General features: G+C 50.8%; 1 long non-coding RNA gene across 1 annotated transcript in view; it reads right to left on the bottom strand.

Annotated features, from left to right (window-relative positions):
- Positions 1 to 9,159: 9,159 nt before the first annotated feature.
- The window catches only part of LOC128918006 (uncharacterized), a 47,961-nt gene continuing 33,004 nt past the window's right edge, over positions 9,160 to 24,116 (bottom strand). The window contains exon 4 of the long non-coding RNA XR_008469429.1: positions 9,160 to 9,415. This is a non-coding gene — a long non-coding RNA (uncharacterized LOC128918006). The remainder of the gene's footprint in view (positions 9,416 to 24,116) is intronic.

The raw sequence follows: 24,116 nt of genomic DNA on the forward strand, positions 1-24,116 counted from the left end.
AGGTCTCCAGATTGGGGGGGGGGGGGGGGGGGGAAATAACAAAATTGCCCGTTTTCTTAACCATTAAAAAAAAGACTTGTTCGCATATAACGGTTTCTGGGTTTTTCTCTCCTCCCTCCCCGTTGCTTGGCGATACTGTCATCCTTCTCCCTTTGGTGCTATTCCAGTATGAAACAGACTGATTTTAATTTAATTTAAGAATGAAAAAGCACACATTTAATAAAGTTTACGGGTACTGAGAGGCTGTGCTCTCTTTTTGCTGGCGGCAGCAACCTGGAAAGAGTGGGCAGGTTAATGAAAAAGGGGAAAAGACGGAATTACCCGTTTGCGTCTGATTTTAGTCTCCTAAACCTAACGCACCCCGTGGCAGCTGGTGGGGGGGGGCTGTGAACTCCCCAGTGGACCTCGGTCTTGTCGCCATCATTTCCATGACCTCCCATCTTCCACTTCACGTTTCTCCACGTAGTTTGATTGTATTCCTTTCTTGAGATTGCAAAACACCCTTGAAAAGTCAGGTCTTCTCGCCATTCCCCCCCCGGCCCTGCCACGTCCCCAGCGTTTCGCCACCGCGTTTGATGAATTCCTGCGTTCCCCCGACCTGGCAGGAGAGGAATGGACCCAACTCACGACGCGTTGCGTGAAACCTGAGGTGGAAGCAATTCACCAAGAAATATATACAGCAGAGCAGCCCCCCTGTATCAGGTTTTCTGTGTGGTCAAGTAAAGTGATATTCTATTTACTTTTTTAGATGTATAAACAGATTAAGTCCCAGGGAAAATATGCTCCCAAACTTCATAATATTTTATTAAACCACTGACGTTTAATATAATCTTTTGGCTTCCACAGAAAAATGTTCCATTTCTTTTCTGAGCACCTTTGATTTTATTTTCTTTTAATTACCGTTATCCGGAGTTAACAATGTGGGTTTTGCACTCCACCCAGCGAGGACTATCCAGATTAGAAGTGGGGAATTTTGCTGAAATACAGAAATATCTATGTGGTGGTAAGAAGTCAACGACGCCTGGGTGGAAAACTCGGGAGAAGCCAATGTGCAGAATGAATTCCCCTCCGCCAGGCAATAACAAGGCTGCATTCCTCAATTCATAGCATTTATTACCTAAGACGTTGGCCAGCCATGGGTTTTGAAAAAAAAATGATACCTCCTTCATCTTACGCCTGTCCGCACCGCTGTGCCGGGGCTGGCGCTGCTCAAGCTCGCTCCATCCCGGAGGCAGCGCAGCTCATTGCTCCACGGGGAAAGTTCTCATTAATTCGGGTCCGACACTGCCCTCAGGCTCAGCGCCGCACCGTGTGAACGCAGCTTTGGATGCATCGTCTCTCCGGGTGTGAAGTTGTGAGCGAAGGCCAACACCGTGGTGAGCCTCCCGCGCACCGCTTGGCCTGGGATCTTCCACATCTGATGACCGAGAAACGCCCTACGGACAGCCCGGCTCACAGGGAAAGCTGCTGGCAGCCAAGGAGAGCTCTTCCAGAAAGACTCAGCACCTCCATTTCAGCATCGTTAAATAGGAATGATAATGGTAATAATAATCTCATGGTTCTTAAGACAACTGTGTGACTCCTGGAGGCCAAATTTGCTGGTGGGAGTGTTACCTGAGGTCCTCAGTGCAGCAGAGGAACTTCAAACACAGCTTTATCAGCCACAAGTACGTGCTCACCTGCCAAACCTCTTTGCTATTTCCTCTCCTTCAACTCAGAACAGTCCTGGTAGTGGAGGGTCCTTCTTCATAGACACAACAGCATCTGGCCTCTCCGAGTTCCTCCATTAACGCCGGCGCAATGGTGATGTTGCAGACAGGATTAGACGTGCTCAGCCATGGTTTCTCCAGCTCATTTCTTTTGTTCTTTCACCAGCAGCCGTGATTTAGGGCATGTGAGCAACATCTAAAGGAAATGACTGAGAGGTATTGGCTGGGGAGCACTTACCTTCCCTTGTACGGGGCTTATGGAACAGAATCAATAGATTTTCTATCCTGCTCGCTGCTGGAGACCCCCCATGGCTGGGCACAGAAGAGATGGCAACGGAGTGAAAAAATTTCTCCCGAGAAGGACAAGTTCAAGAGCACAGAGGAAAGCGGCCGAAAGCATCGTTATCGATGGGGCAAACGCAGTCAGGAATCTCATTACTTGCCTCTCAGCACCGTCCCCCCACCCCGCCCCAGCTGCATGCTGCCTGGTCTGCAGCGCAGTGGGGCTTTGCTGGGGCGAAACGGCTTCAGCGGCCTCCCAGGACCCACGGCTTCGGGGAGCGCAGAAGGGTTGGTGGTTGCCCTTGCAATCGGGGCAGGCTCCGGCGAGGCGCGGGGCTGGTGGAAGCAGGGCAGCCAGCGTCCAGCATCTTCCACGCACGTTATCGGTTCAGCAGCATCACGGGATTTGCTGGATGGCCGGGAGCCATTTCCTACTTGTTTTTTTTAATCAGGTCTTCCGGCCAAAAGAGCGTGTCTGCTAAGCTCAGACAGGGTCTGTTGTCCAAAATGAAGCCACAGTCCAAGGACACCAATCCAGGGGCACACCCTACCCCACAGACATGTCTCTAGCCCCCTGCCATAGGAATTATAAAAATATAACCAACGGCATCACTACACCATGATTATAAAAAACTGTGGTCCCCTGTAACTGAAACCCAGTATTGGCCTGAGACCAAACTCCTCCATATTCCACAATTGGAAGATTCAAGGTTAAATAAAGAAATTACTTGTATGGCTGCCCCATGCGAGCTGCTGGCAGGGCTGGGGCTCAGGACACGGCCAGCTCTGCCCATGTAATTTGGATATTGCCCCTGTTTTGGTGAGCGGGAGGTGCCAGATGAGCTCTCCCCGGCCAGCAGTTACCCCACTGGCACCAGCCCTGTCATCCGGAGCAGACACTCATGTAAGGGGCGTCTGGACGATGCTGCTGGTGCCGTGATGGACTGCCCGTGTACATCATCGCGTCTGCCGTCAGGACCAAATCTGGGTTTTCACTGCCTCAGAAAAACTTATTAATGGCAGAGCTGGCTGATCTCCAGCCGCAGCCCCCCGCACCCCGGCACGGCCAGATCCCAGCTGCGGATCCCACCTCCGCCAAACTGGAGCTGTGGCTTGTTTTCCAGGCAGTGTGAGAACGTCCATCCGAAGTCGGAGCTTCACTTTTCAACCACCTGAACCCCTCTCCGACATAACACACCCCGGAGCTGGGGAGTTCACGGGGCTCATGCCGCACGTTGGACCCTCGGCACCGGTGCTCCGGAGGGAAATGCCACACAGGAACCTGCCCGGCCACAGCCACTGCCCAGGCGGCCAAACTGGCCAGGGGAATTCATCCCGGTTTGACACCCCGTATTTTACCAGCTTTACTAAAGAGAATATTGTCATATGCTTTTCGAGGAGCTGAGCTGTCCTTTAGGTAGCAGCTGCCAGCATAAATATACATGAGGAACAGGTTTTTAGTTCCTGAAAAATGTCTAAAAACTGTAAACAATTCTCAAGTCATACGGGGATAAACACTCAGAATTTCAATATTGTTTACAGTTTAAAAAAACAACAGTCGCTTGAGTTCAGTCAAGCCAAGCATTTTGGATAGATAATTTTTAAACATTTGGTTTCAATTCTCCCAAAACTTCAGCAAAGAAGCCCCATTCACGCTAAACTTAGCTTACAATTCAAAATGAAAAGTATTACTGACTAGAAAACCGGATGTTTCTATTTCAAAAAAGCAACCGTCTCAGATATTGGACCATCTTGGAAGACCCTTTGACAAAAAGAAAAAACAAAAACACTCGGTCAGGAAGTTTATCCAGCCTCATCTTCTCCTGCTTAAAGTTTCCGTTTGGTCGAATTAGTTGTTTACTTTGCTTAACAAACAAGAATGCTCTGTCAAAAATGAAAATTCCTGACGTGTCCCATTTGTCAGCCCGAGAGCAGAAACTCTCCTCCTCGGCCCAGTCCTTCCCGCCGGCACTGCAGCCTTCCTCCCTGCCACCGGCCCCCGCTCCCCCCGCAGACGCTTTGCAACGGGGCAGAGTGGAAAACAGAGTTCTTTAATTTCCTCTTTGCATTAGACTTCATTAGGAAAAATCCAGAGGCCCCTCACCGAGCAAACGTCTGCATTTGCATGTCTTCTGTGGATGTTTGAATTATATTTTCCTGTAGGGTTTTTTTCTTTTTTTTCTTCCTTTTCTTGTGTCTTTCCTGCCCCACTGACACCGCACTCCTCCTGTGCTCACAATTAATTCCTGAAATAATTTTTTTTCACTTCTGCCGCTCTGTCTCAGCTGGATGGCTCACAGGAACATCATTTGCTAGCTCTGTTGTTAGGAAATTAGCCATTTAAGCTATTTGTTGGTATTAGTGATTACCCAGTCAAGTTACATGGCAGTCCTCCCATTCCCAGGCTGCATAAGACATCTCTCAGGAAGAAAGTAGGAGAAAATAATTACTAACAAACATTACAGGGTGCATTTTGGATGCTTCACTTCACTAAAATGCATCAGATCTGATGGTTTCTGGATTAGGTATTTGATGTTACCAGTTTGCAATCACCAAATTCTACTTCGTGACCGCATTCATGAAATTATTTGCAGATCTGGACTTTTAAACGTGTTGAAGTCACCTCTGTAATCATTCCTAAGTACAGCCACCAAGGCCGGGATAAATAATGCGAAGTAAGGCCAGGAAGAGGAAGAGCACCGGTAAGAAACGCAAACACCCAACGGTGCAGCATCCAGATAGATGCAGCCCCGTCCCTGCCAGGCTAAGGGAGGTTCAACCAACACTTTTCTCACCAGACCAGCCTTTGGACAAGAAAATAAGAGCTAAACCCTTTCTCCAAGCTTGTGGCTCCTAGTAAGGCACTCGATTTCCAACACAGAACAAGTGGGAACTAAACCTTTTTTTGCTGCTGTGTAGGGGGTAAACACGGCCCAACATGCCCAGTTATGGGAATGGGGCTCTGTGGGCTCAGGAAGCCAACCCATCTATCCTCAACCACGACCAAGCCAACTCTGTTGCCCTAAACATTCCCCAGATCTCGAGCCTGCCTTGGCCTCTTCCTTCCTCTCCCATGGGCTCTCTTTTCCCATTTGCTTCCCAGCAGCATCCTGCTTCCCTGCCCGAGCACCGGCTATCAGGAAGGCTTCTGCTTGTCTCCATCCCTACAAGACCCTCGGTAGCTTGTACGCACACCAGGAAAAAAACACCGCAAACAAGCTGTTAAGACTGTGCAGCCCTTTAGCGACGCTGACTGTGTCCAGAGCAGAGCCCCGCTGCTCCCCGGGACAGCTGGACTGCACATTCCCACCCCTTGTGAAGACTGAGACCATCCAGGACGCAGATGGGAAAGCAAATTAATTGGCAGCCTGTGGGACATCACTGATGAACAGCAAGGGAGGCCAACTCCCCCTTGACTGGATCTGTTGCCTTCTCACAGGAGCATTTTGACTCGTCTTCCTTTATCTACCAGCTGCAGTTTTAGACTCCTAGGGGAGGACGCAGGAGAAAGCAGGAGAAGGGAGGACAAGATCTCCGAATCGGTTGTCCCCAGCCCGTTGTGCCCTGGGGTGGTAGCACCGAGGCTGAAAAAAGAGCCAAAGAGAACAGCCTACTACTTGTTCTCCTACAAAGGACCTCAAGGTCTCACAGGCGACGTATTACTTCAGAATATAGTGGTTGTCCTCTGATCCAGATTCCCTAGACAGACATGGGCGTGCGTTTGTGCACACACAGGGGTGTTCGTGTGGGAGACTGGAGCATTTTCAGCTTTGGCAAGCTCTCCTTGCACATCAGAGAGTTACGGCTCTGAAATACAGGGGAGGCAACAGGGGGAAAAAAAAAAAAAAAAGACTCCCAGATGTTGCATTTGACTTTCTATCAGGCTCTTTGCTACCTGTGTGGCCCTGGCAAAGCACCGGGGCTTCTTGGATGCGAGCTCCCGTGCTCCTGCTGGATCCATCCCGAGATAGGGAGCTGGCTGGTGGTCAGAGAGGAGAAGCCAAGCTGCAGCTATTCCCTCCCTCCACTCCCAACCCGTGGGCTGTGCTCCAGTATCTCTGCTGAGAGAGGGAAAGAAGTTTTTTATTAATCAAATGAAATAAAGACTGAAGGGATGAAAGGGAAGGTTCAAGGGAGCTGCAGGTGGGGAGACACCGAGGAACTGGAGCGCAGCAGCTGTTTCTATAAGGCTTCCTCCTGCAGAAACATTAGCTGTCCCTCACACCCCTTCTCTGCTCCATCCCCAGCTTGGCCTTGGAGCAATGCGGCTTTTCCACCCCCTCCTTCCAGCCAGCCCTCTCCCGCCACGCACACCCACAGCGTCTCTGGGCACTGCCAAGCACCAGCCATCACGCTCAGAGCTGCCCGCACACACGGCTCCGTTAAGAAAAGCAAGTAATTCTGTCAGATATGGGTTTTGGGGATTTCCGCGCTCACCCCTTGGCCACCATCCTTTCCTGTACCAACCACCCGAACCCAGGGTTAAGCAAAGGAATGAGCTTCAGAGCATGAGAATTATTCTCGGCCTTTGTAATCCCAGTTCCAATTTATCGGCATAAAACCTATCAATCAGTTTTCTTTGGCTAACTTCCTGTTGGAAACTCCTTTTCCAAGCTCACCTTCTTTTCCAGCACCACCACACCCATCTCCAACCAGAAATGACACCAAGGACTCCTACGCTCATCCATACGCACAGGGCGTAGCTCCATCCTCGGGCTTAAGATTTAGGGACTTTGCACCACGGTCAATTGGAAACAGAGACACTCAATCATCCGCCCGTTCTTTTTATACTACATCCCACAAGCGCTGAAATGCAGCCAAGTTTGGGAGGTATCGGTAGTTTGGTGGACAGCTGATCTTTGTGAAGCGATATGCAAGCCAGCTCAGGAGGATATTGTATTCCAAGGCAACCGAAGCATATTTCTGGTTTTACATCAAATTCCCTGCTACCTTTTGGCAGAAGGCTCTCTATACATAAGGTCTTGTTTGAAGATTCATGTTCTTGGCATCCTTGCGCTCACGTTGGCTGCTGCAGAACTCCTTCGTGTCTGCAAGGGTTTGCATTTGCGCATCATCCACATCAACTCACATCAGGCATAGCCAGGTCCTGGTCACTTCTGACCCCTCTCCATGCTGTCAGGCGAGAGCTGAGCTAGTGTTCTGCAGCTGGTGGGTCCAGCCAGCCCTTTAGCAGCCACTGCAGCAGGTTCAGGCTGAAAGGCTCAGTCTCCAAAGAGCCCGAGGAGCCCGTGGATGGAGCTGGCTGGGACTCGGAAGGCAGGGGAACCTTTCCTCCTAGGGCCCTGCGCTGCATTTCCCTGTTGAGCCAGTTGTAATGGGAAATGACAGCTGATGAAAGCTGCTATTCACGGCCCTCTAAACAGTTCGTTACCCCCCTCCTTGTTCCAGCCCTTCGATGAGATTCACTCTGGCTTGAGTCCAAGCGCAGAGACCGAAGCGGCTGGAGAACCCACCGCAGCGGCGGTGGCCGGGGCCGTACTGCGGCAGGGCTTTCTGGCTGTGCATCACAGCCACCAGCGGAGAACAGCCGTAGGCTACGTCCTGCCCAGCCCAGCTCTCCTTCTGTTCAGCTGATATTGCATTTCAGGTGAGACACTGATAGTCACCAAGGCCCCATTTGTGCATGTCTATAGGTTTATACAATATTTGAGTACCTCCCCAAATCCCTCCAGATGTGTACGCATCTGGGGACACACACACAGAGCAGGCACAACATCTACCACTCTGTGGTTTATCTGTATCCGGCCCCTTTTGTCACTCCAGAACACACACTGATTGTTTGCTGCAGGAGTGCCGCACTGCTTCAAGCCTTAAATGCCTTCTCCAAGCCCTTGGGCTCCCAGACATCCCCCCTCTTCTCAACATTGTCAGCTCTAAAAGACCTTTCATAGAACCACAGAACGGTTCGGGTTGGAAGGGACCTTAAAGATCATCTAGTTCCAACCCCCTGCCCTGGGCAGGGACACCTCCCACCAGCCCAGGTTGCTCCAAGCCCCGTCCAACCTGCCCTTGAACCCCTCCAGGGATGGGGCAGCCACAGCTTCTCTGGGCAACCTGGGCCAGGGGCTCACCGCCCTCACAGCAAAGAATTTCTTCCTCAGATCTCATCTAAATCTCCACCCTTTCAGGTTCAAACTGTTACCCCTCATCCTATTGCTACACCCCCTCATAAAGAGTCCCTTCCCCATCTCTCCGGTAGACCCCCTTCAGGGACTGGAAGGGGCTCTAAGGTCTCCCCAGAGCCTTCTCTTCTCCAGGCTGAACCCCCCCAGCTCTCTCAGCCTGTCCTCACAGCAGAGGGGCTCCAGCCCTCGCAGCATCTTTGTAGCTTCGTCTGGTCCCGTTCCAACAGGTCCATGTCCTTCCTGTGGTGAGGGCTCCAAAAGCTGGACACAGTGCTCCTCACTAGCTATCAGTGGGTTTCACCACTAACCCCTGGGGTGGCTTCCTGCACAAGGTATCTGGAATTTAGATTGGATCTTGCCTGTAAGATCCTAGGCAGCTCCACACCTTGAGATGTAGGCCGAAAAGCTGAAGGAGGATTCAGAGAAGACCCATGAGAATGGCTGAAATCCTGAAAAGCCCTGGAAATCTCACCACGAGTGAAGAAGCCAAGGAAAAAAAAAAAAAAAAATCTATCTGGCTTAACAGCAACCTTTTCTCAGACTGAGAGAAGAGATCCAAGACATACAAGGATCTGAGCTTGCACCAGAGCCTTTGGTCACTCATTTAGGTGCCTAAGTTTGATCATCTAAGTCTAGATTTAATCGTCCTCTGTTGTGGGTTGGCGAGCTGTGCTATGGAGTTTGAATTAATTCTTCTATTTCTACGTCACCGTTCTGAGACTCAACGGATGTAAATGATTTTACCCGGCAAAAAGACACCACAGTGGTGCCAGGAAAAGAATTCCTACCCACAGGCCCTGAGACTGCAAGACAGGCAGTCAAATAAAAGGGTGAACACAGCTTTTTGAAAAGAAATCTCAAGAAACCAACTCTCACCTCTCAAACTCTGACTGTGGCATCGTTTTACAAAGAAGGGATTCCTGCATGGGATAATTAAAGACAGACGTTTCAGCAAGGATAACCTGGTGGATAACAACATAGTGGCAGCGGGCCAGGGCCAGTCACTGGTGCCTTTCCTCCTGGAGACCCATGATGGTGCCACAACTGCGACCAGCGGGAACAAACAAAAATTCTTTGTCACAATCTAACCCTTCTGGGCTCGTCCATCTGCTGCACCAAGCCCTTCACTCCTTGTCTTTGCACTCATGGAAAATGCCATCCGGGATTGTACTCACCAAAGCTTTGGAGCTGAGATCTGGTCCATGCCATGGATCACTAACGAGGTGCTCTCTCCAGATGCACTTGCACTCCATCAGCTGTCAAAGCCAAGGGGATCACCTGAGAAGGATGTATCAAATGAGCGTCATTAGCTTATAAAGCCAAGTGCCAAAACTTCATCAGCCACTGACCTGAGAAGAACCAGGAGTACTGAAAGACACCTTGTCACGGGGGAACACCAATTCACCCCCAGGTCTCCGGGAAGCCAACAAAGCTTCTTTTTGTGTCTGGTTGTGGAACAAGACAAATCCAACACTTCTGGCACACAGTAACACTCTGTTTCCCATCGTGGGGGGAGAGGAAGGGGGGCCCAAGGAACCATCACTAGTTAGGCCAGTACTGTCTCACTGTTTTCATGCCTGCCTGTATCTGTCTCCTGACCATTTTCCCTTTATCTTTTTGAGGCTAAGGACCTACAGCAACTGAATTTTAGCCATCACCCTTTGGTGCTCTCAGAGTAGAAACCTCCATGTCCAGAGGAGCTCGGTGTTCCACAGGAGCAGGGTACGGTGCAGCTGGGATTTTCAGAGAGGGCTGGTGGGGCCGTGAGCTGCTGCTGCTGACTCTGAGGAGGAAGGACCAGGGGATCTGCGTCTCCCTGGAAGGATTTCCATTTCCACAGCAGACTTTCAAAAACATTAGCAGCCACAGCCCAAGAAGCAAAATGTCCGTTTGTGGGTAATAAACCCAGACAGATACCTCCTGCACGCAAACAGCCAGTGCCTCTGAGACAAGACGCTCTAAATAAATAATCAACAAATCCCAGAGCTGAATGCACAGTTGCTATTTGCATCATAAATAAATGAGGAGGCTTTTATTTACTCATCCTGGGGGCAGAGCACATAACAGAGGGGCTCCTCAGAGCTCCTACGCCAGAAATTGTCATTGCTTTAGCACAACCACTCGGGTCCCACCAGCTGGTTGCTCCTGGGGCGATGCACAGCTCGCCAGTGAGAAGGGAAAATAAACGCGATGTCTCCGTCATCATGGAGCACTCAGCTCCCTGCTGACCTCCCTTAGCCGGCACGGTGGGGAGGACATGGAGCCAGCACCCAGGGACGTGTCTGAGCTGCCACAGCCCTGCTAGCCAGGGAGATGGAGGTTGGAGGCTCCATCACACTTGGGAAGATCCGCAGATCCACCGAAAGACAGCCATGTTTGTCACCATTAGAGACATCGCTCCTGGTTGTAAACCATCCTCTAATGGCTCCACGGGGCTAGCTGCACAAGGAACATGTAGGTCCTTCTCGCTAGTAAAGCTAGAGGACATCGTTTTGCATCAGGAAGCCATTGCACAGTTTGAGAAGAAGGCCATGCTCCAGGGAGCACTCTGAGAAGGAGCAGCCCAAAGGAAAATTAGGAGTTTTGATAAAGAAAAATAGTCCCATAGTGGTGGAGAGAAGCCAGTCAGTGCCCCCAAACTCCGTGAAAAGCCTCAAGAAATGGAAAAACTCTACCAAAAAATAGCGAACTGGAAAATCTCAAGATGCTTTCCACAGAAGACACCTGCTCAGTACCTCCTTTCTCCCCACAAATTTCATTTGGGAATGCAGTGAACCACCAGCTGTTCTTTCTGTGAGGCCAACAGTAAATCCTCTACCCCCCATCACTCCTCGGGGTCAAACCTGCTCTTGGACAAGCGACTACCTTGAAACTGCATCAACCTTGCAACAGGGGCGCCCCGGTGTCATTCAACAAAAGCCAAACCAAACCACAAAGAAGAACAGAAGACAAAAGTTCCCATTTCTTTCCCTTAACACCCACTGAACAGGGAAAACAGTTAGTGCCATTTCCAAAGAGAAAAGCCACCTTTCAGCCACAAAATATATCCCTGGAGATCCAGCACACTGGCGTCTGGCTTGGTTTTATTTACTTATGTATCAAGTGCTATTGATCCGTTTGCTTCAAGCAAACCAGCGAGCAGTGAAACCTTTTCTGCTCTTCATGTCCTGAAAACTGCATTTTTTTCCTTGTTGGGTTGGGGGGTGACAAACAGCCAGAGCTCAGAGCGGCTCAGAGCACACACGTGCAGCCTGACCCCATCCGTCAGCTGCAACGGCATCCCGAGCCCGCAGCTCTATTTGGGATTATCAATAAAACACAAGTGGATCCAGGGAGGTCCCACCCCTGGACACCATGGTGGCTCCTTGCCTTGTTGGTGGCACAAGGAGGACAACACGCGGGCTAGATAAACTGTAGTGTAGAGCCAGGAACTGAATTCAAGCCTTGCATCCAAAATGCAAGGTCGCCCTTCCCCATAAATCACTGTCCTGCAACTCCACGTGCATCTTTGATGATCGGACGGGGCCAGTCCTAAGCAGATGCAACACAACATCGTGTGGAAGCCCAAACCAGACCCTTTAGGAACAACTTCTCCCCAAATCAGATTGTTATCTAATCCCACCACTAACTCCGCTGTCTATTCACACAACTATTTTACCAGCTATCCGACAGCCAAAATGCATTTCTATGCTTGAACGGTTCATTGCCAGGATTTGTGTTTCTAATACAGCTGCGAGAAGACCACGGCTTTGTGCGCTGATCCCACTGAGATGGTCTCCTCTCCTGCCTCCGCATGGGGGGTGCCTTGGTCCACTGGGTCCCAGCGAGAAAGGCCCATTGCCAGCCTCCGATTTGGTGCTAGGATTTATACCTCTTTCCTTACAGGAATGTGAGCTGCTCCAGCACTCATCGGGCTGGCACCAAACTGCTAATACTGTTCAAAATTAGTGCTGGTAGAAAAATGTGTCATAAAATTTATTTTGCAAAGGAAAAGTCATTTTTAGTTGGGTTTTTTTTGGTGGAGTTTTTTTTTGTTTTTTTTTTTTTTTAAAGAAAGCTATTTCCTCTTCCCACACCACCACCACTCAATCCTCCCCCACCCCACTGAAATCACGTCTCATCTTGCAGAGGAAATTTTGATTTTTCATTGGGGAAAAAAAAAAAAAAAAAAGAAAAAAAAAAAGCCAAACAAACCGAAGTGAATTATTTTGGCACGAAGCCGATACGTTTCAGCTCCAACGTATTGCCACAACACCTCCAGCATTAAGTACCCCAACCTGGGAATGGCAGCAGGCGTACAGCTGCCATGAGGACGGGCGGCAGCACAGCCAAAGCAAACTGGTTTGGTTTTCCAGTAAAACATGCCGCTTTCCAGCTCAAAAAAAGATTGGTTTACCTTCTTGTACGCGCACGTTAGCGTATAGCCTCTTGCTACAGAAACAGGGTAGGTTTCCTATAGGACTTGGTGGGTTATTTATTGCCAGGAATGAGTAGATGAACCCACACGGTTAAGACAAGATGCTTCTGGCCCTGGGAAATGGGGTCCTGCCTCTGCCACTGCACCTCCTAGACCTGCCTTCACCCCGGCCCAGCTCCTCCTGACCCGTCCCGTAGGGAAAGCAGCAGGAAATCACGTAGTAAACCCCGTGCCCGCATGGGCAGCGTGGCACAAGTGAGGGTTGCTCAGGCGGGAGGAACGCTGGCTCAAATTCCTCCGGGGTGCGAGACTTTGCAGCTTTATCAATTGCTATTTTTAACACAGCTGGGGGTTGTGCAGCTTTCCCGGCTCATAAGAAAATCGAGAAAAAGCAAAATTTCACTCGGTGGCACTACCTGTGTCACGGATGGTACACGGGTGATGCATTTCAACCTAAAAGATTAAAGTTTTGCAGTCCTGTAAACAACTGTAAAGAAGCTCTGATAATGGGAAATGTCAGGAAACTTAATAACAACAGAGATTAGCGCCCTGCCTGTAGCACGTTGTTGCTGCATTCAGCCAGCTTTTTATATATAATGTCGACAGCTCCATACGAGCTGTGAATAGTTTCCTATCTCCTCTAAGCCTGGAGTCTCCAGGAACATGACTGACTTCCCTAGAGCTGTTTTGGATTTACACTGGCTCTGCTGAAACCAGGATTGAACAGCCAGAGCAGACCGAGGGAAGCCAACCCCGTCGCTCCGAAACTAGAGGAGCCGTGTCGCTTTACCAACGGGAGGACGGAGGAAACGCGCTTTGGATCTCTCTCCTGCCTTGGCAGAAATCCGCGCCCCCTCTTCCAGCTCCAGTAGAGCTGTGATGATTTACAGCAGTGGGGGATCGCGTCCTCCGCTCGTAGCGCTGCGGGATGATGGAGACAATGCTGATGGCAGAGACCTGTCCCGTTTCTAAGCCCAGGACAAATTAACGGCTCAGTTTGATCAAGACGACGGGCAGGTTTTTCCAAATTGGATGGAAGGGAAGCGCGCTGAAGGCCAGCAAGGAGCATCCTCTGCTAACAGACACCCCCCAGCAGCCCCCCAGTCCCCAATAACCCGCTCCTAACACTGGTCTGGGAAAGCCGAGATGGTCAGCACACCACCAGCTGCATCCCTGCCTCTTCCACTCACCTTCCCACCGCCCTCAGCTCCACAGCCCAACGTTCCCCACCTGGCGTGGCATTCCCAAAAGCTCCTCAGGGGCATTCCTTAAATCTCTGATAACGGAGAGGATTTTGACAGGAACGTCCCCTTAAAGTCCTCCCTGGTCTCCAAATCATCTTCTATGGTGTTGAGGGCTGCTCTTTTGCACACGGTGTCTCTAAAAATACACAAAGATACAAAAGAAATCCCCTCCCCAAACTTTTCGAACCAAAAAATAAACGACGTGATTAATTATTCTGAAAAAAGTCTGTTTATAGTTTGGAGTCCATAAAACAGAATGCCTGATTTAATACACTATCCGAGAATGTGCTGTTTTTCATTTCAGCACAATCAAGACCTAAATCTGTGTCTCCCTCTCTCTCATCTGAGCTGGAAATGGTTTTATATTCCATCTTGCTTTAAATTATACACATCAAGTTTATAATGGGACACGGTCTATTCTGTTGCCAAAACCTGCTCTGTAAGATCATCTATTAAACTGTATTTATTTTTTATGACAAACAAGAAAAATGACAAAACAGCTACCGAGCTTCTGCTAATGAGGACCAAATGCCTCCCCAGGCACCATTCCTATTACAGGCATCCGCACGGGAGCTGCCTTCACGTCCTCCCACCCGCCAGCGATGGCCGAAGGAAGATGCAGGGCTTTATAAACCCCACTATCAGCCCCGGGGGATCACGGCTCTTGCTGTCTGCACTTGGCTACGAGATCTGGGGTCAGGAGCTGTATCCCAGTGGGATTCAAGCAAGGAAACTCAGCCCTGGAAGAGGGGGAGAAAAGCTATTTGAAGAAAGGCGATGGGAGAGCCCCCGACCGGTGTTCAGCCTCTCGCCTGGGATGAGGGTGTGGGAAAACAAGACTGGTGGGACGGTAGTTAAAGCTGAGGCTTTGGGGCTGGCAGGTGGGGAACCATAAGAGGGGCAGGTTCCCCAGCCGACCCAATCCTCCTCCCAGCTCCTGGGGATGAGACTCCCCCGAGTCTTGAAGGGGCTACAGGGACCCTCAGCTGGAGCAAAGCCATGGCTCTGAGTCCTGATTCTGCCTCCCAAGAAATTCTGGCCTAAAAAATGACCTCGAGGAGGTTGCCAGATGAGCACTGGGCATGGGAAGACGTCTTTCACTCCCTGGGGCCCCACCAGACACTCCAAACTCTTTTAGTAGCACAGACTTTAGGAAACACCTTCTGCTACCCAACAAGTCCACCCAGGCTGGGTGAAATCAAGCCATGGCCCATATGCATCTCGAGATGCAGATCTTTACCCGTCCAGCAGGATCTATCGGTCTATAGATTGATAATAAAGACAACATAAGAGTGTCCAACCTGCCTTGGTGCCCTGAAAAGGAGTGTTAGAAAGTGGGGACCCGGGAAGGCGTGGAGGCAGAGCCATGCTGGGGTGAGAGGACCTCCATGACATGCCCCAACCCCTCAGGACTCATTGCCTCCCCTCCGCCGGCAGCACCACCCCAGTGCAGCCCAGGAAGGTAACGTGGGTGGGAGCCAGCACCAGCACCCACCTCCCCGGCCCCGCGGCAGCTTTGCATGCAGCCACAGAGCAGGCCATGGCCGAGGCCATTCCCAGCAGGATGTTTGTTCCTTCCTTCCCCGCCCTCAGCTTTTGCATGGCAAAGGAGGGAGCTGCAGGGGAATGCAAAGTGCTCCATCAACGTGCTCCTCCGCAGGTCGCCAGCACTGAGGATGTTGCTCTGACCCAACCACCCTCGACCCTGGGTCTGAAACCAGCCTGGGCATCAGGGCAGACTCATGTACACCCATTTCTCATGTCCGTGTTTTATTCCTGGAGACACGGCAACAAGAAGACCCTTCACCGACCAGTACAAACAGGCCTCCAGTAGTGCAGGGTGCATTATACACGTGCTAAGATTTTTAGCGTTGAAGGAAAAAAGCAAACGCTGTATGGAAAGTGGAAGACATCTCAGAGAAATCCCTTCAAGCCTGGTGTTTCATCTGCTCTGCCAGACACCAAAAGAGTCCTGGGATTTTTCTTATGAGCGTTGACTTTGGAGGTTTCCCTTAGCTAAATGATTGCTTATTATGGCACTAAGCGACCGTCCTACCTGGCTCTTCGCCACAACCACAGCGGTGGCCACATTCTGCAACACTTTGGGAACCCCCATTAGAGGCGAGCAAGCCTGCCCATGTTTCCTTGGCAGGAAAGCAGGCTATGACATGAGATCTGTGGCTAAAAATCACCATAAACCTAATGCTATTTCAGTTTAAACGACAGCTACATCTATACTACAGCGTTAATGTAAAAAGGCCTTTCCTTAGCATCCTATTCGTTTATTTTCACCATGCTAGTTGCCAGTGAGCACAACAAGCTTTTAATACTGGGCATGGCAACCCACGCCATTACAATAAATTCCTTACGTATCACGTGAATAGCTAGACACATGAATAATTTAACCATGGTTTAATCAACATTAAACTAACGGTTTAATCAAGACCAACTATGTCATCTTTCCCTAAAAGAACTACAGACCAAGGCTCTGGCTCTGGTTTCGCAGCATAGGAAGAACACACGTATCTTCAGTGACGTTTTAAACAAATTAATCATGCATTTCTCCATGGCACCAGCGAGGCGAGGGCTGGAGCGCGTTAGCCGTCCCTTCTCCTGCTCCACCCAAAAAGCCTTCTACATCCTTTCTGCTGGAACTGCAGAGCGAGTTGGACGCGATGGAAAGGAGGTTGTGGAAGCAAAGTCCGTGCCAGCCTGCCAGCCCCGGCCTGTGCCAGGTTTGCACACTTGTGCACGTGTGCGTGTGTGTGTCCCTACGTCCCTGTTCATGCCCACATGTGCCGAATCGGGTCCGCACCTTGGACCTGGGAACATCACCCAGCCACAGCAGGCAGAGCAAGAGAAGAGCCGGGGGCAGGAGCTTGGTGCTCCTGCGCTAGACTTGCTGCAAAGATGGAAATACCATGGAAGTAAGGAAAAGTTATGCGGCAACTGCCATCAGCTGGAAAGAGCAGAACCACTCGGGCTAAGCAGAGAGCACTGGCATGAGCGACCACGCGCAGGAGGCCGGAAAATCACAGCCCTGGTGCAATCCCCCAGGCAGCGGGAGAGACCTGACGAGCCAAATGCAGAAGGGATCACCCACAAACAAATGGAGGAAAGATCATCCATGGACATCTGCTGGCCTCCAGAAAGGACCAGAGAACCACGGTCCTCCCATTCTCCGCAGGAGCCCCCGGAGACCGGCAAAGCCCTGGCTGCTGCTCAGCGCCAAGTCCACGGGAGCTGGACCCCGCGGTTTCGGGGTTAGGTCAGGAGATGCCTGTCTGAAGTGCTGCTGTGATGGGCCACGGGAAGGATGGTTTGGGTGCTCGGTCTCCACTCCCCAACCATGTTGTCTGGGATGCACAAGGGCCCTTTGGCTAGCAGGGGTCAGTGGTGCTCCCCAGGGGACATTTCCGGCCTCAGATGGGACACCTGACCTGGGACACCACCAGTGAAGCTGCGGTATTTGAAGTTTCCATTTTCAGAGAAGAACTAAAACTCGCCACAGAAAATACGGATGAAAGCAACATCTTTCACCGTTGGACCTCCAGCAGCCGCAGTGCAAAACGTGCGGCGCACACTGCACATTTCCAACGCCGTCAATAACGGGGACAGCGGCGTCTGACACCCAGCTCCCCCCCCCCAAGCACCACCCTCGGCAGTATTTGCATTTCTCAAGAGCCCATGAGATTTTTGAAGGAGAAAATTGCTAGCTACAAGCTCAAACTCAATGGCAGCCCGTCAAATCCTCCCTCTCTGGACCCTTCAAGACACTTACTAAAGCCCTTGTGAAGCCCAGATCTGCCTCTGCCCATGTCCTCTGATTTATTAACTGTTTTAAAGGAGTTTATGGCTGTTACTGCAGCCGGAGATCACTGTGAACTCTCAGCCCGCACTGCTGGCTCGGAGCTACACGTTTGTTCCTCTCCAAAATTCACAGCCACGCTGATTTTATTCCAAGCAGCTAGGGCATCCTACAGTCCAAATGGTTCATTATCTCTGGCTTTCTTTAAAAGGTCAAGAAATGCTCTCTGCTTGGCAGATGGACTAGCGCAGGAGTCGCGAAGTCTCAGGATTTGTAACTCAACAAGGTTATTAAATTGCGAACTCTATCCTGAGCAGAGGCAACACCAAAAGTCTGTCTAAAGTTTTTAAAGAAAAAAAAAAAAAGGGGTTATTTTGAGAAAATGATTTTTTTTTTTCCATTTTCTTAAAAAAAAAAATCAAGGAAAAAAATAAGAAGTCGGATCTCAAATCAAGTAACTCTGTTCTACAAATAAGTCCATTTCTCATTCTTCCAGTATTTGTTTTCTAACCTGTTGTCTCCAGGCCCTTCCTCCCTTTTCTTAAACTTTTTATTCCACCGCAGCTACTGAAGGACAGAAAGAAAAGACAAGAAAAGAGGAGGAAATCCCTCTCTCAAATAATCTACTGATTCAGCAGCTCTTCAGTTCCCACTGCCTTCATGTTCTATAGAGAAATTCAAAGCTCACCAGCACCAGACATGACCTCCAGCTGCGAGGGCAGGCGGCAGTCCCCGTGCGCCAAGCGAGCACCGCTGGGGCCACTTGTGCTGCTTTGGGCTGGGTGGGCGCAGGTGGGCACCCGCGGCCTGCGCTCACGTCCCAGCCGGGCACCAAGAATGGGATGGCGCAAGGGGGGATGACAGCGCGGCATCAAAAACCCGCACCCCCCTCTTCGTCTCCGAGCGCTTTGCCACCGAGTCTTGCTGATCTTTTAAGCTAGATCAAACGAAGACAAATGCACCAAGCATGGAATAATAATGAGCCCCCAAAACAGACAACCTCTGGGAGTTTGCAGCGCTGCTGCAAAACACGGATCTGACTGATGTGAAACCCTGCTCCTTGCCAGCAAGCATGTCTTGGCTGGCGCACCAGGACGGTGGTGCCTCTTTGGCTGCGGTTTTCGCAGGAGCCAGGATGCTCAGGAGCTGCTCCCGTGCAACCCCGAGTTCTCGTTACCCTTTGCATCCCCACAGCTCTCCATGGAGTACTGGACTATAATCACAAATACCAGCCCCAAATTCCCAGGGCGGCTCAAAGGGTGAAGGCAGTGGCTGCAGATCCAGACATGCCGCTGCCAGGCAGGGAAAGGAATAGGTGGGTTTGCCAGTCCGGGTGGGAATTGCAGCGTGTGGCCGTGCAGGCATTAGCAGCCCTATGCCGGTCTGCAAAGGGCGCTCACTCCAACGGCCCTGCTGGGGGGGTCTGAGCTTGGCAATTCCACCTCAGGCTTCCAGTTTGCAAAATTACAAGTTAGGGAGAGACAGTAACTCTGGCTGGTGCATCCGCGCATCGAGAACGAGCGTCTTGACGAGCTCTGGGGCACATGGGGCTTCAAGTGGCTCTAGGGATGGAGGTTCCCTCTCGGACCGAAAAATGATGCTCCTTAGCATGCCCCGAAGGATCCCTGAGCCCCACTGCCCTGCCCCACAGCCGAGCTCTGCAAGCCGCACTGCTCTGCCGCACGGCTGAGCTCTCCACATCCACACACTGCCAACTTACACCAGCAGAGGATGGGTCCCTCCCAGCCCCTCGAGGCAGGACCCGTCCAAGGCTGCGGTTGCGACTCTGCGCCTTTTTGTCACCCCCCAAAAGGCACCTAAACACCCGGTACTGCTCAGCCTGATAAACCAAACCATTGTACCTTTAAGGCACTGCTCCAGAAAGAAAAGGCCTTTCAGCGCAGCGAATAGCATCGCTTTAACTCCACGCACCATCTGTTTGCCAAGATGAAGAGCTCCGGGCTGGCAGAGGCTTAGTCATTCGGACAAGAATAGGTCCCACTGTACTTACACTTCCCAGCTCCCAAAATAAAAAACGCGGCAAGTCATTGACTTCACTTACCCTGTAGCGAGCAGAGCTGGTGTGAGGAAACACCCGACTCAGCTGTTATCTCCTCCCAACACAGAACCAAAAGACGAGCACAGCCCTGGGACCCCCACGGTCAACGGTGCCTTTGAGCAGCCTTATCAAATCTGGTTATTTTTCGGAGAGGGAAGGAGAATTACTGCTTTAGAGCATCCTTACAAATATTCCTGACAACACTGCCACATATAGACCCATATCATGCCATTCTACCGGGAAAAAATACATGACAGATCCCAATGGCCGAGATTCAGTGTGTGCTGGGGTGCTCAAGGTGCCAGCAGCTCCCTCCAGGCTCTACATGTCCCTGGGGATTGAAGTCTGGCCGCACACCCAAATTTCAGCATCTGAGAAACTAGCTCAAGAGATGATTTTGAACAGAATTCTCTAAGCCAGGATATCTGGGGAGAGAGAGGTGGGTACACCTTCCACAACTTGAAACCTCAGATGCCTCTTGTTCCTCAAACCCAGCAGGGTCCGTAAGACTCCCACCTCGCTGCAATTCCTGGGCAGGACCACGTGATGCAGCCAGCACCATGCACACCGCTTTGTTATTGTAGGGTTGCCCAAGGACACAGTGCTATTCCCTACATGCACGGGAAGCCTGGACCACCTCCAGCACCCCACCAGGCCCTGGGACATGGCACAGTGCCACCTCCCCAGTGCTGGAAGAAGCCAGGCATCTGTGCAGCCCTGAAATCTGCTTCACTACCCAAAGTTTTGCCGCTGTTACTCCCCCCTTCCAAAATCTTGCCAGCCAGGAGGAGGAGGCAGCGGGTGCGGGGTTGCAATTCATTTTCCATGTGGAAACAGGCTTTCCCCAAATATCCCCTGGGGGCAGCTCCCCGCAGTCCCATTTGCGCCTCCAGCCACCTCTATCTGGTATGTGCTGGAAGAGCTTCCGGCCCATGGAGCAGATGGTGCCGTTTGAACAAAATTGGTGACAGGTATTTAGCTAAGAGCCCGAGGGGAAACATTTGGAGCTGTCGGGTAAATAACCCTCCGTGGGCCAAATTCAGCTCTCCATCACTGCTGCGGGGAGCAGGGAGAGCACCGCCTGTGCCTCATGGCTGCTCACCTGGGAGCCAAACCCACCAGCTGGCATCACCACCACCACAGGGCCTCTGCAGATGTGCCCCGAGTGTCCCCGCCGGCGTGTGGTCCCCTCTGCCCGTGGCAGGAGAGCCAGGGCTGCTGCCCAGGTACCGGCTGGCTTGGCATCAGCTAAGCCAGCAGCAGCAACTGAAATTCCCCCTCCCCGTTCCTGTCCCACCCTTTGGGGACATCAAGAGAGCACATCCCCTCCTCCAGCTCAGATGTCCATCCTTCCTCTGCCCGAATCCTGGGAGAAATCTGGTCTCAGCCCTCCATCGCCTCTAAAAAGCCACACAGCCCTGTCACTCGGTGCCACGTCCCACGTGGCTACACAGCGATGCTGCCTGGACCCTCCCCACGCTTTAGTTTACAGGTGGCACAAACACCTTCACACACTTCAGAGCAGATGTCCCCGGGACCCTGACGTCCCCGTGATAACCCGCTTGTCCCTGTGACCCCATTTGCCCTCTTCTATTTGCCACTCAGAACCCTGACTTTCACACAGAGCCCAGCCCTGGCTGCTCCTGCACCATAAACCCTCTGGCTTGGATGGGGACACAGCTATTCAGCCCCAGCCCTGAAACAAATCCCCTCGTGCCCTTTCCTGTGCATTGCCCGCCTTCTTCTCCAGGACTGGTGGTCTCTGTTCCCCACCAGATCCCAGGAGATCTCCGCTGGGGAGCGAGGGCTGGGCGAGCCCAGGGAAGCAGCCCGGGGAGTGGCCGACCTTGCTCCGGGTTTTCTGGCTTCTTTCACTTGTGGCCCAACCTCAACAGTATTTAAATATCATCTCCTTGCTCTCCCCTCCCGTTCTTTTTGTCACCTGCAAATTTAGATTAACAAGGAGGTTTGACAAAGTGCTACTGTATATGTTAATAAACCCATTAGTGTCGGCCCGCCTGACGTATAACCTGCAGAGCCTCCAATGTTTACTAATATGATTGTCAAAGCAGAGGAACATTACTTTTTAATGACATTTCATATCACTTCAGTTGAAGTAATATCCTGGGACATGATAATCAGAAAGCCATTTAGCCACAAAACTATGTGCTGAATAGAGGCTGGTGCATGAAAGATGCTCATTTTGTCAGAATTAAAACATTTGTGTTTGCTTCATAAGTTGTAAGCGCACTTGTGGAGGAGAAACACACTGTGAAATATTTATTGGAAGCAGCTCGGTTCAGGTAAATGGGGCTTCAAAATGAAATGCTGGGAAAGGTTATTATTATATTCACTGTATCTTTTGCACGCAATACATCAATTGACAATTCATACATATGATATGCTTAATAAACCAACAAGATTTTAGAACTTCCCTGTAAAGAACATTTCTGAAGTGGTGCAACTGGCCGTTACTTGCCCAGGTGAATTTATTGCTGCTTTCAGAGTAGGGGAACGGCTGCGAGACAGACTGAGATGGAGTTTGATTTTTATAGAGCACCTCTCATGGTCCAGGAGATTCCAAAACGCTTTACAAAGTCATGAGGGTGGTAAGAGGACAGCGGTGACACGGTGACTGCAGACAGTCCTGCTGCCCTTATTAATAGTCCTCTCCCAGGCTTGGCTTTTCAGGGCCATCTCGGAGCTTTGCACCGAGCTCCAGAGGCAGCGGATCGAGGAGCAGAGGATGCTCAGCCAGGGGAGAGCGAACCGGGGAACTCCCCGACACATCCCCCACCGCCTCCGAGCTGCACTGGGGTCACTGAATAAAACAAAGAAATTATCCCGGGACAGATAAAGATGCACAAATTAATAATAAATTAATAATTTCTCCTTTTTTGAAATAATAAAACCAAGGGGATCCCCCCCATCAATCTGGTCAGAACAAGCCTTCTGGTAGAAACTAGCAATTGATTTAGTTAAAGTCTCCCATCGGATGGTGGATAGAGCTGATTAAAGCTGTGCATGCACTATTAATAGGAGCAGGATGCTGCTCTGTCATTATTATTAATTATGCTGCTGTGATTACTATCTGTTCATCCATCCATCCATCCTCCCTTCTATAATCCCAGCGCTGGCCAAGTATGTATGAATAAAAATTCGTCCTCTCTTTTTGTTCCCAGTTTTCCAGGGGCGGGGCAGAAAAAAAAAAAAAAAGGATCAAAAAACTTAATTTACAGGATTTCTTATTAATATGTGTGAGAGTGTGAGTGTGTCTGTGTGTGAGAAAGTGCGCGAGTGGGTGGTGGGAGATGCGTGGGTGCGATGCATGTGGGAGCATTCGTCTGTGAAAAATGCACAAAGGGAAAAGTTAAGTCAAAGAAAAAGACTTTGTGTTTCATGTCGAAGCCACCGGGTTCCCGCAGCATCCTCCCTTCCGCAGGAGCAGTCCCACGGATGCGGTCGGACCCCCTGGGAACCCCTCGCCCATGCTCAAAAGCACGTCCCTACCTGGGAGCCAGGTTCTCCTGAACTCTCGGCCACTGTCCCCAAGACAGTCAGAATTTTTCCGTCACCAAATAATTAGACTGCGATAAGAGGAAACAAATGGGCCCTCGGAGCAGAGAGGGCTGCAATAAGAGATGAATTATTAGTCCAAGATGGAAATCTCTTTTGATAAATGACTGGCCCCAAGCAAGGAAGGATTCAGCAAAACACAACGACGTCCTTGTTGTGACACAGGGAAGAGGAAGGAACAACCTTATAAGGGGCAACAAAGCCTCCGCGCTACCACCTTCACCAATTGATTAATCAAGCGTATCCCACGACATCAATATGTGTCCCTCTTTGCATTAGTTACAGCCTCTAAATGCGGAGGACAGGGATGATGTGTTTGGTTCAGGACCTGGTTTGAAACCGCGGCTGAGGCTGCCCTGACAAACTCTGCCGCGGAGGGCACCGGGACAGAGGGGAGAGCAGAGCCCGATACGTCCCAAGGAGCGGTGCCAGAAGCCAGTCGATCCATACAGCACTCCAAAGCTAACACAAACCAGCACAGAGCCACAGCGGCCCGGGAACAAAACAAGGAAAGGAGAGAGAACCAGGTTTTTCCCTTTTTCCTGTTCCGCAAAGAGCCCGGCTCAGCGGGGTGGGGCGATGCCTCGTGCTCCAAGTGAAAGAACTGCCATTTATTAATACCGGCCCAATTCCTGAGAGTTTTAAAGCCTAGTTCAGAGGGGGGAAAAAAAAAATAAAATCCACTGGCGTCACTGAAAATAAACCTGACAATGCGGCACTGGGCAAAGCACTGAAATCAGCAGGTTTTAACATCACAGCTTCGCCTGGGCTTTGAAGATGGGGTTGGGGAGGGGGTCGGTACGTCTAACTCCAAGCAAGGTACAAGAAGGACCCCAAGACCTCTGTGGATTAACACCCAGCCACGAGCAATGATG

Source organism: Rissa tridactyla, chromosome 15, assembly GCF_028500815.1.
Source record: "Rissa tridactyla isolate bRisTri1 chromosome 15, bRisTri1.patW.cur.20221130, whole genome shotgun sequence".
Classification (NCBI taxonomy): Eukaryota; Metazoa; Chordata; class Aves; order Charadriiformes; family Laridae; genus Rissa; species Rissa tridactyla.